Consider the following 6,000-nt stretch of genomic DNA (forward strand, 5'->3'; position numbering starts at 1 on the left):
AAACCGCTCCCCGGGGAGTACCGATTTACATTTCGCACGAGGAGTAAAATATTGAGCAGCAGCACACTCGGTTTGTTTGGTCTCGTAAGGCGACGACGTTCGACACGACGACTCAAGGGCTGATGTACGTAAAGCCATTTCAAATTACTATAAATTTTCTTTGGGCCACAAAACGCGTTGATTTGGTTTTAGACATGGGAGGGTGGGGTGAGGAGAGAGAATGTGAAGAATGTTTTATTACTAACCGAGATATCCTGTTTGATGTCTATATTAGCTTGCCGAGTAGTGATGAGTAGAGAGATATAGAAATAGAAGAGAGGAAATGCGGGGAGGTTAACCAGACGCACGTCCGGTTTGCTACCCTGCACTGGGGGAAGGGGGTATAGGGATGAAAGAGAGAGAGAAAGGAGATAGAGAGAGCACAGTTTCGCGCATATTTGAAGCTTCACGTTGCCAGGACCTGTCGACTTCAGGTACTGCAACAACGCTTTTGTGGCTTTTTGTGCGTTCTACGCGTACGGCCATGGTCCAAAGATCTTCATTTTCGAAAATGTCCTAACGTCCAGCCAGTGCTGAGTACATTCAAGCAAGCTCTATAGACCAAAAAGTCCAGATGAAGAGCAAACGCAGGGTCTGTTTTCTTTCGTCAAGGTTATGCCGATATATATATATATATATATATATATTACGCATTGTTTGTTTGTGTTCTTGATCAACCGTAGAATAGTTTCACGTTTTCCTCATTCGACGCTGCCACTGCCAGAACCAAATGCGGTAACTAAGCTCACGTCCACAGTAAGCAGTGTCTTGGTAAACACGACAATACGAAAAAGAAAGGAAAAACTGAAAGACGGGTGGCAACGTCCTCTTGAAGATCCCGCACCATCTACTCGTGACGTCACATGGATTCCGATAGCGTCTCCTTCAGTTTAGTTAATTGTTTCTCCGTGAAGAAATATAACATGGCATTCTAATTGAACCGAAGGCGGAACCTATGAAGCTTCGCGAATTCTAAAATCAGCCAATTCTATGAAAACAAGAAACAATAATTATTCAAAATTTGTGACGTCACACTGACTTAAGAAGCTTCGGTTTGGGCGCTAAATTAAAAAAAAAGGAAGTCGTGCCTTGAGTTTGTCCTCTGCCAACCAACGTTTTCTTGCACCAAATGACGTGAAAAAAAAAAGGTGTTTTGAAGGAATACTTTACCAGCCTAAACTAATTTAGTACTTCTCGCTAATGCATCTGGAAACCGGGTAATAAGTAAACCCGCCCGATACATTGTTGAGCGTAAGGTACAAGCGAGAAAGACGACTGACGCCCAGAGAGCCCGGCTCGGTCGCACGCGATGGCGACCTTCGGCGCGGGTACGCGTGTTACAACCCACACGCCGTGGGCAGTACGACGTGTACGCACCGGTGCGGTAGGAACACACGCGCCACGCGGTGGTATCAGTCATTCCCTCCCTTGACTTCCTTAAACGGCGCTGCTGCTGCTGCGACGAGTGACGTTCACGTTGTTGATCCCCGGGACACAAACGTGTCCTTAAGGCATCACGCCCCCGGCAACTGCAGGAACAAGCTTTCCTCAGGCAGCTGGTCTACAAATGCCGGAGTCGATTCCGGTGACGACAACGACGAATCAAGTGTCCGTCGGGTCTTTCTGACCTTGCGTGCATTGGTGTCTGTTCGCCATTGTTAAGCAATTGTACAGTTGAAAAAGCTCAGTCTTAGTTAGCTGAGCGCAAGCTTTGCGCCAGCAGCTGGGCCGTGCCGAGGAGGACAACGCAGCACCCTGTCTCAGTTGTTCTTCGGTATCTTCCGTAGAGGTTTCCAGCTTAATAACTCGGTTTCAATTAGCTGAGCGAATCCTTGGAGCCATTCCTATCGTGCCCTAGTTCAACAAGGCTCAACATAGACAGCATAGAATTTTGTATGCGTTCTATTTCTACACATTGTGTAGCAATGACCAATAAACTATAGCTCATTTAGGAATACATTCCTCGTAGCCCTTCCATTTCCGTCTTGGTTTGCAACCGTCTATATACCACAAGTACTCTGTATTCGTTCCGATGTTTGCTCGCTCTGCATGACCCGGTAGTTAAAGCCGTGGGTCCTTGCCCCCCCCCCCCCTCCCTCCCTCTTTTCTCATTCTTGAAGAAAACTACGAATGGAAGGAATAGCGTGTTCTCTCGCTGAAGCAAAGAAGCAGTGCGCGGCTAAGTGTAGGCAATCCGTGGCGTTGCAGGAAACGACGCTTATAGCATGGTCCATCAAGCTTCTTGCTAGGCATAAGTCTGACTCCCTCACCCAACGTATCCATGCCTGTGCGGGATACCAACATCAATAACCATCAAGCGAAAATACCAGACGCTACATCCCAAGAGAGCGGATGCCCGCTTGGTGCTTGCCACATCGGCAATCAGTTTCGCGTGTCTTCTAATCAGCGGCTATTTTCATCACAAAGTGATTGTTTCTTTCCGGTATCTAATTACCAAACAGCGGTTCATCACAGGTGGTGCGCCCCTCCCTCACGAATACCCTCCGAGCTCGTCTACAGCGCACGCAAGAACTCCCAGCCATCTACGTATACAGACATACACGCGCGGTTGCTCCATCCTTGTCCCATTTTAGCTCATCGTTGTTGGGGCTCGATTAGCCAGCGACAAAGCCGTACGCGCACCGTGCACCTTTGGGATAAAGCACGTTCCTTCCGTAACAGCTGGAAGCACGTAGCTTGTTGTACTCTGCCATATTGATTCCATCCTTGTCCCCTTTCAGCCGCACACTTGCGCGGATTAAACGGCCTTCCGGAAGGCTATCCAACTGCCGAAGACACCAGCGCCGCTTTCCGGCGATAGCGCCAACGACAACCTTCGCTTCGTTGGACAAAATCGTCGTCATTTGAATCTCAACGGCTTTCGGTCCGCGCACCTTCCTCCAACTACCATCTCTCTCTTCCGCCTCGTCACACCATGTACGGTGTTTTCTTAAGAACGATGAAGGCTCTGCACAACGCCGGATGTTCTGCAGCGCTGTCTTCCCACCAGCGACTCGCGCGGAAGAAAATAAACTGACTCTACGAGTAACGTGAAGATCTCGTGACTTTCTTCTTTCTAACCGTAACGCCGGGCATTCCGGAAGCTATACTAAATCACCGTTGAAGCTTTTCCGGCAAAGCACGTCTTTATGGCACGCTCGTCCATCACTCCCGAGCCCTGGTCAACCAGTCTACGACAGAACCTTTCTATTTTTATTTATTTTTTTTTTGTACATTGCGCATGCGTAACTTAAGTACTCTCGCGACATGTCCGCAAGAACCGCGAAAGATAACATCTTTAGTCGCGAACTATTCCCACAAAACTCTCTGATAAAGCGCACAACGCTGGGCTCGCGCTCCTCCTTCACTGCCGAGCCCACCGACCAGCATCAACTCGTCTAGCACTGGAATACAACACGAAAGCTGACCTCTTCGCTCTTATATAACAACGCGAAACACAAGCCTCCAGAAGTGTCGATAACAATCACCGCAGCACTCCGCCAATAAAGCACGAGAAAGCTCTGGGTTCGCGCTCCTCCTCGAAACCACGGTGCCAGGGGATCCACATCACATCATCCACGCACGCATCTCGCGCAGAGCTCACAAGCGCCGAAGCGCGGAAGCGCTCCATCGTCGTCCGTCGGTCGTCGCAGTGTTGCGGTGAAAAGAAAGACGTAAAACAGCGCCGACGCCAAGCAGCAGGACGGGCGACCGCGGGTCACTATGCACTCACCTTGCGTTGTCTCGTCCTCAGTCGCGGTGGTCGCCGAAGCGCGTGGCTGCGGCGTTGGCGGTGTCTCGCCCGTCGTCGAACGGCGGCTATCCAAGGGGCCGGCGCACACAGTGAGAGTATTCGGCCGAGTAGCGTCGGAGTCGAGCCGCTGGAATTGGGTTAGCGGAACGACGACACGGCGCCCTCGCCCTCGACGCCCCAAGCCGGTTTGCGGCGTCGTCGTCGTCGTCGTCAAGACGAGAGCGGTTTCAAGTGAGCGGCTGCGGCGGCGGGCGGCGCTATAGAGCGTCGGCGGTGGTGACGACGGCTTGCGGCTCGGAAGCGGCAGTGGCGGCTAGAAAGGTGCATATCCCCCCCGCACCTACTTCAAGGACGCCACGCCTTGACCCCCCACAACGCCGGCGGACCTCCACGAAAGCCGCAGTGCTGCGGAAGAAACCCCCCCGGAGTAGCCTCCCCTCCACCCCTCTAACCCTTTCCTCCTTTTCTTCGCTTCCGCGTACGAGGAAGTAAACGGTCTCCGTATTCAGGAGGTTTCGCCGGAGAAAGTTATGTTCCGTGCTGAGAGAAAGGACGCCTTTTGCGCGCTTCTTTTCGGTGTCTATTTTGTTTCGTCGCTGCAGTCGACTTCCAGCCTCGTCGCTACCCGTTTCTTTCGAAATTCGAAGGAAAATGTTCGACGCCGCGACGTGTCACCGCCGTGACGGCAGTGTCAACACTGAAGCAGTTGCACGCGCCTATATCGGCAACCGGAGGTTGGATCGCGACCTCTGACCCCTTCGGACTCTTAGACAGCGGCTCGGCAGCCGTGCTTATAGAAGGGATCCTGGGAGTAGGTTGCCTCCACTCTCGGGTTCTTTTCCGTGCTTCCGTAGGATGAATAAGCGAACGCTCCAGGCCGCTATTGTACGAGAGGTCTCGCCGGAGAAAGTTGTTCAGCCTACGAAAAGGTCGATTACTTTTTTTTTTTTGAGCTCTTTATTTGTTTAGCCACAGTCGACTTGACCTCATTTCTATAGCCATTTCTTCGAAATTGGAGGGAAAGTTCTGAACACGCAGTCGCTTACGATGCCGTGTCACCGTTCCAGTGTCAACATATTGGATGCATGAGCTGGGTGCGATGTTATCGGCAAACCGGGAAACCGATCGATTTTGCGAAGCGATCGCTGCCTTCGATCCCGAGCGTGACGCTGAGGTCGCTGAGAGACAAATGTTTACTGACTGCACATGAAAGAGCGCGAACATTTCTGAATTCAAGATAGTAGTCTGCTGGGCCAGTTGCAATAACACATCGTAAATGTATGAGCGATTTTACGGCAGGGGTGAAGAAAGAGTAGACAGGACAGACGCTATGTACTGTCAAGTCTTTCTTCACCCTCGCCGTGAATCCGCTCATACATTTACGATTTCTGAATTGGCTCTAAACTTCCACAATATATTGCACATCACTCTCTGCAGCCGTCTTCCTTTATCCCAGCGTTCAATTATTATGATTAATATTATTAGGTTTCCACACATAAAAACAAACACAGATAAGAGAAAGAGAACTAGCTGGCAACTGCGACCAGGAGGGCACAACACCTGCCTGCTCTAGAAGAGGAAAGGTACATAGAAAAAGAATAGTGAGTTAATAACAAGATAGTGATTAAGAGAGAGGAGAAAGATAATAATAAAATAAAGGGGAGGGGAAGTGGGCAAGTGGGGAACAGCACAAGAATAAAACTTCAAGTGCATCACACACTCATTGGGCGTCTTTTAACAACCGGTAAATGGTCCACAAGTTAGCACCACAATTGAAGCAAAGTGGTAGGCTATAATCAAATGAAAGAATAATAATTCTGCGTTCCGGATATGGGGGACCATTTGCAGCCGCTACACCTCGGCGCCATTTCTCGTCAACTGCGTTGACACACTGATTTGTCCTGCTAAGTCCACCTTTCGACGACGCCTCCTGTAAGAAACAGGAATTAAATGGGGCAGAAGATTTCGAACGTAAACACAACTAAAAAAGAAAAGCAAAGCTGCGAATTTATTCTTCGGTGTTGCGTAAGCTACGCACATGTTCTAATATTTGTGCGATTAATGTTTTGGGAAACTTTACCCACTTTGTGGTGTGTATGTCCGTACCTAACCTCTTTCACGGTGCTCCTTAAGGAAAACGAATCCTTTAAGATTTCTCCAGTGCTGGGCGAAATCGAACCCGAATCGCACGGGCTCTTCATGCACAG

At 50.0% G+C, this 6,000-nt stretch overlaps 1 protein-coding gene across 1 annotated transcript in view; it reads right to left on the reverse strand.

Moving 5' to 3' along the window:
• Nucleotides 1–3,978, reverse strand: part of LOC119431392 (peroxidase) — a 122,575-nt gene extending 118,597 nt beyond the window's left edge. Inside the window, exon 1 of the mRNA XM_037698883.2 lies at nt 3,773–3,978. The gene's annotated coding sequence lies outside the window, so the exon portion shown is untranslated. The remainder of the gene's footprint in view (nt 1–3,772) is intronic.
• Between the last annotated feature and the right edge of the window lie 2,022 nt (nt 3,979–6,000).

This window comes from Dermacentor silvarum, chromosome 10, assembly GCF_013339745.2.
Source record: "Dermacentor silvarum isolate Dsil-2018 chromosome 10, BIME_Dsil_1.4, whole genome shotgun sequence".
Taxonomy (NCBI): domain Eukaryota; kingdom Metazoa; phylum Arthropoda; class Arachnida; order Ixodida; family Ixodidae; genus Dermacentor; species Dermacentor silvarum.